General features: G+C 41.9%; 1 non-coding gene and 1 pseudogene across 1 annotated transcript; one reads left to right on the top strand and one right to left on the bottom strand.

The window, feature by feature from the left end:
• The first annotated feature begins 3,799 nt into the window (after positions 1-3,799).
• On the top strand, positions 3,800-7,333 carry LOC125535723 (uncharacterized). The gene is made up of 5 exons (XR_015615758.1): positions 3,800-3,953; positions 4,054-4,697; positions 4,886-5,769; positions 6,381-6,530; positions 6,697-7,333. It is a non-coding gene; the product is annotated as an uncharacterized LOC125535723 (transcript).
• A 608-nt stretch (positions 7,334-7,941) lies between these two features.
• On the bottom strand, positions 7,942-8,681 carry LOC147983833 (uncharacterized; annotated as a pseudogene).
• Between the last annotated feature and the right edge of the window lie 1,131 nt (positions 8,682-9,812).

The raw sequence follows: 9,812 nt of genomic DNA, 5'->3' as shown, positions 1-9,812 counted from the left end.
TATTTGTAGAGTTGTGTTGTGATATCTTCCCGTGAGTCCCTGATCTTGATCGTACACGTTTGCGTGTATGATTAGTGTACGATTGAATCGGGGGCGTCACAACGCCGGCCCCTGCCCCGACGTCGCCGTCGCCTCCCCTAGCCGCCCGAGGTCGCCGTCGCCCGTGCCCTCGCCCGACGCCGTCGCCGATCACCGCCCTACCCCGACGCGCGTTGCATGCCCCGGCCCGCGCGCCCCCGTCGTCGTCGTCGCCCTGCCCTGCCCGCCCCTTCCTCGCCGGCCGTCGTCCCTGCCCCGTCGCCGTCCTCGCCGCCGAACACGCGCCCCCTGCCCCGTCGCCGTCCTCGCCGCCGAACCCGCGCCCCTGCCCCTCCCTTGGTGCTGCCGGCGCCGCCCCTCCCCTGTTCCTTTTTTTCATATATTATATGCTTGTTTTTTTAGATTATATATATATATGTATATATGTGAGTATATGTATTGTGTATGTTGCTTCTTTTCAGATTTTTTTTCATATATATGATGATTTGTATTTTGCTTTTTTATAAAAATGTATATATGTTTGTATGTTCTCTGTGTATATATGTTCATATATGCAAAAAAAAGTTAGATTTATATATTTAGAAAAGGATTATCTATATATGTTCTCTGATTTAGTACATTTTAGGTTAGTTTCATTTTTAGAAAAGTTTTATATATTTAGGAGAGGAAAAAGGAAAATAAGAAGAGGAAAAAGGAGAAGAAGAGGAGAGGAAGAAAAGGAAGAGGAGAAGAAGAGGAGAGAAGAGGAAATTATCAGACCTCGCCTCGAGCATGTGTTGGTGGTGTCGACCCAACAATTCATCTCCATAAAGGAAGACGGCCTGGACCCTGTCGCACTACTCCCACTGCGCCCCGACCAGCTCACCTTAACCCCACGGCCATGCGCGCCGCCGCCGGCTCCCCTTGCAGTCGTGCCGCCGGCGCTGCACCACGGCAACCACCGCGGGCTAGCAGCAACAGCCTCTGCGCGCCACACTCACGGACGAGCTCCCTTCACCCGCCTAAGCCCCCCTGCCGCCTCCTTTCGACCGGAACCGCCACCTGCACCTGCTTCGCGCCGCTACTCGTCCGTCGTTGCCCTGCAGCCGCTGCCGCTGCCGATGCGCCGCTGCTCCCCATCGTCGTCGCCTCTCCGGCCGACCCCACAACCACCACCGGAGGAGCACTGGAGTCAATGGCGTCCCCCTCGAAGACCTTAGATGGCGAAGAGCCGAATACGAATCAAGTGAGGAGTGGGAGGAGGCGCACACCATTGGAAGATCTTGCAGCGCCAGGTTGTGGCCTTGAGGGTGATCTGATCGGGGTCAGTTTCTATTTTTCGTGCGTGATTGTAGGGGTCACCGCTGGCGGAGTTTTTTTCGTCCGCTCTTTGAAATCACTAAACGCACTATTGATGAGGGTTGATTGTTATGTTGATGGTTAGATCTAAATGAGAGGGGCTAATCGTGTGGCTCCCATTGATTTGGGTTGTTTTGTGTACGTTAATCTGGATGCACTTAGTGATAAATATGTTTGCTTATTTAATAGTTGTAGAGATGTAGAGATAAAGAAAAGTACAAATTCTTTGCATGGATGAAAAAATAGTTCATGAAGTGAATATTCTACAGCCAACATAGTTCATGTTACCCTGATCTATTGCCAAAAGACGTACCAATTAGTAGTTGGGATGGCTACTAGCAGCATCACTTAACAAATCCTGGAAACAGGGTTTTTAGTTTTCCAGATTAATGCATTTACGCTGTTTTTAGTTTTTCGGATTAATGCATTTACGATGTATGAAAACCTCACCGGCCGGCCCTGCGCTCGCGTAAGGCGACAAATAGGGGCGCCCGCGGGGAACCAAACTCGGGGCCCATATACCTTGCGTTCTGCGAGACCTAGGGAAAACCCTCCCTGAATGGGAGGGCGAATTGGGCCAGCCCAGGCGTGTGAGAGGCCGTTTTTTTCTTCTTCTTTTTACTTTTTATGTGTTCGCTTTTGCTTTTTTTAATTTGTTTATATTATATTATGTATATACACACATATATATATATATATGTATGTATTTATTTATTTATAAAACTTAAAAAATACAAAAAATATTACCTAAGCATTAGAAAATGTTAAATGTGTATAAAGAAAATGTTTATACGTGTATGAAAAATGTATAAAAAACCATGTATCCAAAAAGAAGATCTTGTATTTAAAAAATGTTAATCAGGCATTTAGAATAAATGTTGAACATGTATTTGAAAAACGTTAATCAAGCATTTGAAAAATGTTAACATGTGTAGAGAAAACGTTGACCATCTATTAAAAAAAGCCCAAAAAAAATAATCATGTATATAAAAATATTAATCAAGAATTTAAAAAAATGTTGAAAAAGTTTTTGAAAAATGTTAATCAAGCATTTTAAAAATTTTAAATTTATATAGGACTTCTTTACCATGTATTAAAAAATGATGATTTTTTATCATGTATATAAAAATGTTAAACAAGCATTTGAAAAAATATTAAACAAGTATTTGTAACAGGTTAATCAAGCATTAAAAAAATGTTAAATTTGTTTTAAAAAATGTTGCCCATGTGTTAAAAAATGGTAATATTGCATTAAAACTGTTAATCAAAAATTTGAAAAATGTTCAATTTGCATATCAAAAATGTTGACCGTTTTAGAATATGTTAATATTATATTTGAAAAATGTTAATAAAAATTTTGAAAAAGTTTAGAAGTGTGTATTGAAATTTTTTGACAATGTTTTCAAAAAACTATTAACACACAAAAAAGTCTTGTATTTGGAAAATGTTGAAAATATGTATAAAAATATTGACCATGTTTTTATGAAAATTAAATTTATATTCAAAAATGTTAAATGTGAATTAGAAAAATGTTGATGACATAAACGAAAAATTCAGAATGGTAACCAAAAGAATGAAAGGAAACAAAAAAATGAAAACTGAAAAAGAAACAAAATAAATCAAAGAAAAAATAAAATGAATAAAACTAAAGAAACAAATGAAAAGAAAGGAGAAGAAAAAAAAGAAAAGAAACGAAAAAACACCCGGAGAAAACCGACTTGACTCACTTCAAGTATGCTCGTCTCCTTTTTTTTTTGAATGTTTTTATTGCTTATCACATATGTCATATGGTAGGTCTCACCCCCTTTACTTAACACGAACAATAGCTCCAGGGATCGATCCCTCATGCTCTCCTTTTCCCTTCCTTTTTCTTTAATTGTGCACGAAATGGACCAGCCCGATTACTGTAGCCGCTTCAGTGAGGCTGAACCCAGTGCGGAACTTGACCCAAAACCTATTTTTACTCAGCCAGGCTGAACTGGGCCGCAAACGCAGCTGGCCCAAAAATGATCCAGTCCGAAACGAAGGCCCGTTGTAGCCCAAGACAATAGCACTATACAACTCCTGCTATTTCTCAAGGAAAAAAAAACATACAACTCCTGCTATTTCTCAAGGAAAAAGAAAACATACAACTCCTGCTCTGCGGTGGGCGGTTGGCATCTCGCCTAGCCTAGGGTAGTCCTGGCCATCTCAGGCCCGGCCCTGTCGGCCCACCCAGGCCCGGCCCTAAAATCCAGGGCCTAGGCCCGATGGGCTTGATCATGGGCTGGGCTTGGGCCTGAGTTTTAAGCCCACTAGCAGGGCCTGGGTGGGCTTGGGCTTATCCTATTGACATTTTAAGGAATAGGCCCAGCCCACGACCCTAAGCCCTAAGGGCTTTTCAGGGCTTTTTACCAGATGGGCCGGGCTTGGGCTTGAAAAGTAGGCCCGATGATAGGGCCTGGGAGGGCCTGGGCCTCAGTTTTCTGCCATGGGCTTTTTTAGGCCCGGCCCATGGCCAGATATAGCCTAGGGTTATCCCGAGCCGCCGTGAAGCGGGCACGGACGGAACGCCGCCGCCCTCGAAGAAGGACAAGGTGAGGCCCTCGCTCCGCCGCTTGGCTGCTGCCCTCTTTCTCTCCTCGCGTCCTAGGCAGGGTCTGATGTGCCGGACTGATTGATTGGCTCGATTTTCAGGGGCTCGTTAACCTCCCCAACTCTATCCAAGGCAGCTGATTTTCTTGATCCGTTGTTAATAGCAGAACAATAATTGTTCTGCGAGTGGAAGAGCGTCCGTTTACAGGGATTTCGAAAGACGGACGGGGTGGTTGATTTTGTAGGCCGTGAGATGATCCTTTTTACAGGCTGCAATCCCCTCCTCCACCAGCAATAGCAAACGTGTGGATGTGGATTTACCACGCGGTCGAACATACTCGTAAATTATAGTCCGTCTTCTCCAGCGTAAATCATTGTGTCAACGCGGTCGTCAGGCTGTTGTCTGTTCGATTCGGTTTCATCTCAGAGAGATAGAGAGAGAGAGAGAGAGAGAGAGAAAAGTCGGGGATTCTCGACTTCTGTCTCCTCTTGTGTCTGAAAAATACAGACGAGCGCTTTGGAAGGCATACTGGACTCGGGAGGAGGTTATTATTCGGTTTCATCTAACAGAAGTCGGAGATTCTCTACTTCAGATTCTGGTCGGACCGATTTAGAGCATCGTCATCATCTCGTCCTCTCTGAATAAATAGAGACCAGAGCTCCCTACATAAAAGATGAGCGGGCTGTTCAGGGCTCCCTGGACTCGGAGGATATTATCCATGGAGTCAGATAGTGCGCGCCGCCATGTAAGTTCTTCTTTGCTAGCTGCTCTGCCTACTCCTATATACTGAAGTTCCAAATAAATGATCTTACACATCACAAAAAATGCAGTGTTCTTGCTAGAGATGATGCAACGATTACTTATGCTTAGAACCTTCTATTCTTTGCATGTTGACCTGACTGTATCCATGGATGATATATATTCTTGTTGCAGAAAGGCGAGGAAGATAGGCTCAGCGCGTTGACCGATGACATTTTAATCTCTATCTTGGGGAGAGTCGACCTTGCCATGGCAGCAAGGACTAGCGTGTTGTCAACGCGGTGGAGAAACTTGCCGTGGCTACTTCCTGATCTCAAACTTCATGTCACGGACTTCCTTAGTGCCCCATGTACAGGGGCTGCACACACTGATCAAGCAATGGCGTCTCTGACAAGAGCCACTAGCAGCTTCTTGGCTCAGCCCCGCAGGGAACACACCATCTCAACACTATATGCCTCAAGCTTTATCTCATGGGCAACTACTCGCGTGACATTGGCCTGCTAGTTAGCAATGCCATTGACAGCGAGATGCTAAAAGATTTGGAACTTGCCATTTTAACTGAGAAGGAGGTCAAGGACTCCGACAACGAGGTTATGTTACGGCAAGCTCGGGATGTGGATGGATTTTTCAGTGAGTACCCTAGTGTTCTTCGCTGCCTCACAAGGCTTCATCTACATAATGTTCGCTTCGCCGAACGCGACATGAATCACCTCCTGTTTGATTGTTGCAAGCAATTGCTGCACCTTCGTCTGGACCACTGTGACACCGGGGACTTATCTGTATGGAAGATCAATGCGCCACATTCGAATCTCAGAGTTCTAGAAGTCTACTTGTCACTGAAAAGAGCTGAGGTGCTCTGCCTTCCAAAACTAGAGCGGGTCCGTTGGCAGGCTTGGTTGTTTCATGAGGCCCCCTTGTGTTTTGGTTCTGTCCCGTCACTCAAGGAATTGTACCTCAAATGTGATGCAACTCTCTATCACCAAGACTTTAGTTTAAGCCAGGTTCTAGATGGTACCACAAACATACACACTATGACCTTAAACTTTCGAGGAGAAAAGGTAATTTTAGCAGATATCTGTTGTTATATTGTGCTTATGCATTAGTATGAACTTCATGTTGGACCATCACTAGGATTGTTTTAGCTTTGCTGGTTCATCCTTGACCAAGTAATTTGCTTTTATTTATAAGTAGATAATTTCCGGTGCGTTGCAGTGGGATATAAATATTATTGTATGTTGCTGTGAACCCATATTAATGTGATTGTGTAAGTAAATGTTTTATCAAATCTTGCCTGTGATTTACCTACCTAAATAAATTTTAGGATTTTATTTGGTAAGAATTTATTGGTTTACCAAAGAAGACATATTTCTACTTGGTAAGTCAATAAAAGGTGGGACAGTTAAGATGGTTTTCAAGAAAAACCGGAGAAAAGACCATATATACGAGGAAAAAGATCAGAGCGAAGAGACGGAGGGGGAACTCAAGGTTGTACGAAAGAGGAACATTCTTCTTCTTTAATTAAGTATATAGTAGAGATTTATAATTGCCTGGAAGCATCCCATTACTTGGCAAATGACTAACCTGGTGCATGCATAACTTGCCTTTATAACATATACAGATGCACAATTATTGTATACTTATCTTTTTCTTTATTTGTTTTGTTCATCAGATCTGGATGCAACCAGAAAGAAAACAACTCTGCACTGCATTCAACAAGCTAAGAAAGCTGTTTATTCATGGTATCTTTATAAAATTTGATCTGTTATGGACATTAAATCTCATCGAAGCTGCTCCATCTGTTGAGACATTTGATGTTGAGGTACTTCTACTCAATTCTTTTAAACTTTTAGTTGGAATGTATACAGGTCTATCTGACTCAAAACACCATCGTAGTCTCTTTATGATTGTACATCTGTGGTTGAATGCAGATGTTTGAACATCCTACCATAACCCCTTATAATTTTTGTATTGGTGGTTGAATGCAGATGTTTGAACATCCATGCCTGGATGGTGATGAAGCAAGAATAAGATGGTGTGGTGCTCAGAGAGTGGAACCTTCATGGAAGATTCCTGGGTTCACGAGCTGTCAGAAGTGGCAATTGAAAGAGTTTCAGTTTGGTGGTTTTAGGCCCCTACTGAAGCATCACTTGTTATTTGCAAGTACCGTGATGGGTCGAGCTCCAAACCTGAAGACGGTTCTTCTGACAGATGGTGAATATCCATGCAAGGGCTGTGACGCAATGATCCCTATACCTCCTCCTGTAGGGGGCTTCTTTCCAAGAGACAGGGATACACAAGAAGCAACAGTCAAGCAACTTAGAGAGATCGTCCAGTCCTCAGCACAGATAATTTTCCGTGGTGGTTCGACACACCCCTCTCGAGCCACCTGGTCATGTATTTATTAGCAAGCAGAGTACAAGAGATCACGTCAGTTTTATATATTCTGAACTTACAGAATCGTAGGAGAGTAATACCCTATGTATCCTTTATTATTTCTCTCTGTCAATTTTGTCAAAATCATTAGCTTCCATTATATAAAATACCGAAGTTGTATAAATATTGATGAGAGTGCTTAGAATTCATCTAGATGAGATATAGTTTGGTCCCATTCAGCTGACATCACATTTAGTTGTCTTAGTCCATTTTTTGGTCTACCTTTATGGACCGAGATCTGCTGTGGCCAAGGCACAGCGTACCTTGCCCCCTACCATACCGTTGGAATTGATCCAGTGGCCAGCAGCAGTTCACAGTCAAAAGAAACTGAATGAGTGGACAAAACAACAGAGAACGGAGTGCACTTTCTTCAGGCAGAGAAGAGAGCAGAGCATCGGTTCAGTTAACACAATACTAGCAAACTTGCATCGGTTCAGTTAATTAACACAAATACAGTGCACTGGTGGTTGTATTGAAGTGTTCAGACGTACTCCTTTTTTTGTTGAAGTTTGCTAGTATTAGCCCATGAGTTAACAGGTTCAGGAAAACACAACAACAACAACGGAAAGTTGAACAGAATACAAATTCTTTTGCAGGTCTGAACAAACTAATTTTTAAAGCACTTGACATTGAAATTTGTTCTTACATAATCATTCAAGTACATAGAGTTGGCCCTTTTACTAGTACACATAGGCCACAAAAGACTATAGTTAGCCCACAAGTCTAAAATACTATAGTCAACCCTGTCCAAAATACAGTTGACACCGCCCAAAATACTATCTAAAAGCTTGTACATGCTAGAACAGATTTTCATCATAACGGGTAGCGGTCAAGAGCTGCATGTAACTCATTGTCTTGTTGCACTCTTGAAACTCCATATTTGCTCCTTTATTGCGCCCATCCTTCTCCACTCCTGCTTGAGGCTATGCACCATCATGTTTCTTGTGTTGCTGCAATAAAACTTCTAGTAAGTTTAGGAATGGACGGTAACAACACATCATGTACATATTGCTACATACCTTTGCTCTTTGGTTTTTGGATGGAGCAACTTTAGTTGGCTTGCACTTCCTTTTGAGTAACTTATCAAGCCAAGTTTGTCTTCTCCTCAATTTTTTTATTGAACCTCTTTTTTCTTGAGTTTTGCAGTACTAAGAACCTCATTTGTTTGTTGCATATTTGGGTCAACATTTTCTTTGTCATTGCATGGCTTATACAGCGCATTGGTAGTTGCATTGAGTTTATCCTCTAGTTGTGGACCAATGCAATCAAGTGCATTTTCTAACATCAAACAACATTATAGAGAGTAGGTTATTTTATATGCCAAAGTGTGAAATTTGTGAGACGAATCCTTCTACCGAAGTTGGCCTTCCAAGTTTGGATTTTCTATCACGTTCCTTCCTTGTCTATCGTGTATGCTTCCATTGCATGCTTCTCTAGTCCACCTCTTTAAGATATAATGCGCTGGCAATACTTTTATATTCATCAAATCAAGCACTTTGAGACCATGTCCCCACAATATTCCCGTCCTATTAAACATTCCACAACTACATGAAACTGTTTGGGTTAGAGGATCACCAATCACTATGCGCTCCTCCTCGAATTTTAAATCACCATGCAAACTCCCAATAGCAACTGCGAACTTGTTATGTCCATCTAATGCTCCAGTGTATGCAGCCATTGATCTTTCATATTCGCTTTGGAAAGCTTCAAAAATAATTGGAGTGTACTCTTTGCTTGCTAGCACCAAGATAGGTGTGTGCATCTTGATTCTTGGCAACTTCTTCCTTGCATCAAATTCAGATTGCAATTCCTTTCTTAGTTTTACTTCCACTGTCCTCTCAAAATGCATCAAGAACCGAACAATATGAAAATCTGATTTCAAATGATTTTTCAATGAATTGTTGAAGCTCTCACTAAGTTGTGTACTTCTCCCAAACTAAACTTGATGACAAGTAAGCTCATGTGCAGCTTTTGGCATGATTCCAGAATCATCAGCGGCTTCTATTTCAAAAGCTTGTACTTTGGAAATCTTCCTTTGTGATGCCATCAAGTGGCAAGTTTGTGGCAATTGAAGGTAATGATTGTGTTCTAGCACAATATATGTGACTTCATAATTTTTTGCCACTCGATCCAATGTTATAGTCATCCGAGCTTTGCAATATGTTCTTGTTTCGAATACCCTCATTTTAACAAACAAATCTGCATGACGACACTTCACCATCACACTTGCTTACATTTTTGTTTCTCTTCCTCACATCAAACCATGCACGACCCCCATATGCAACCCAAAACACACAAGCCTAAAAAAACCCTAAAACAATCTAGCCTAAGACAATCAAGCCTAAAAAAACCTAAATATATTCGTAATAACCCTAAATATAGCAAAATAAACAAATGATGAAATGGGATCATATATATGAACACATAGGGTTCATATATATGAACACTTAGGGTTACATATATCTATATTCTATTGTACTCAAAAAACATATTTAGTGCTCTAATGATGAAATGGGCTCATATATATGATGAAATGGGCTCAAGTTGGGGAACGCAGTATTTCAAAAAGTTTCCTACGATCACACAAGATCTATTTAGGAGATGCATAGCAACGAGCGGGGAGAGTGTGTCCACGTACCCTCGTAGACCGAAAGCAGAAGTGTTAAGT

The sequence above is a fragment of the Triticum urartu genome, chromosome 2A (genome assembly GCF_056163025.1).
Source record: "Triticum urartu cultivar PI428250 chromosome 2A, HENAU_Tu73, whole genome shotgun sequence".
NCBI lineage: Eukaryota > Viridiplantae > Streptophyta > Magnoliopsida > Poales > Poaceae > Triticum > Triticum urartu.
This window is presented reverse-complemented; position numbering and strand designations above follow the sequence as displayed.